An 868-nucleotide genomic window follows, 5' to 3' on the forward strand; every position below is an offset into this window, starting at 1 on the left:
ACAGTAATACTGTGAAATATTATTACAATTTAAAATAACTGTTTTTTATGTTAATATATTTTAAGATGTCACTTATTCCAGTGATGGTAAAGCTAATTTTTCAGCAGTCATTACTCCAGCCATCAATATCACATGATCCTTCAGAAATCATTCTAATATGACGATTTGGTGCTTAAAAAATATCGTCTTTTTTTTTGTTGAAAACAAAACAGCTGCCTAAACCATAACTACATTTAATACTACTTAATTTCAGTCTACTGCTGTTTGGATTAACATTTGACACCTATGGTGCTTTAAAATGCTGCCTAGTTAGAGCTCACTAGGGTTTATAACAGAGCTCCTTTACTGTTTTGTTGTTGTTGTGCTTTAATCTCTGTGAGAGTGAGAGGACACAACAGAGATAGACAGAGAGACTCTGACAGCGATAGAGAGACAAAGAGAGAGAGAGACAGAGAGTCTCTGAGCTCTGTCAGTCATCATGGCCAAATAAGGCTGGAAGGTTCCACACTTGTTGCCAAGCTTCTGTGGAGTTTATATAAACCTTATCATGTAGCTGACTTCAGTGGTCTGAAAGCTATTCAATCAGCACAGCAATGCTACAGCCTTCTTGCGCTGTGCAGCTCTGCTACTGAAGGGCAAATGACAAATCGGAAAACTATCAATAACAAAAAAGCTCAGTTGAATTGAGAATAGACAATTTTACTCAATATTTATGCGTGACCTATATCTTCTGTTAAGAGTATTGTGTTCGTAACATTTGTTACTATATCTTCTGTAAGAGTAAGAGTATATCTTCTGTAAGAGTATATCTTCTGTAAGAGTATTCTGTAAGAGTATTCTGCTGAGTTACGAACACAATACTCTTACA

The sequence above is a fragment of the Sinocyclocheilus grahami genome, unplaced genomic scaffold, assembly GCF_001515645.1.
Source record: "Sinocyclocheilus grahami isolate Dianchi unplaced genomic scaffold, SAMN03320097.WGS_v1.1 scaffold7204.1, whole genome shotgun sequence".
Classification (NCBI taxonomy): domain Eukaryota; kingdom Metazoa; phylum Chordata; class Actinopteri; order Cypriniformes; family Cyprinidae; genus Sinocyclocheilus; species Sinocyclocheilus grahami.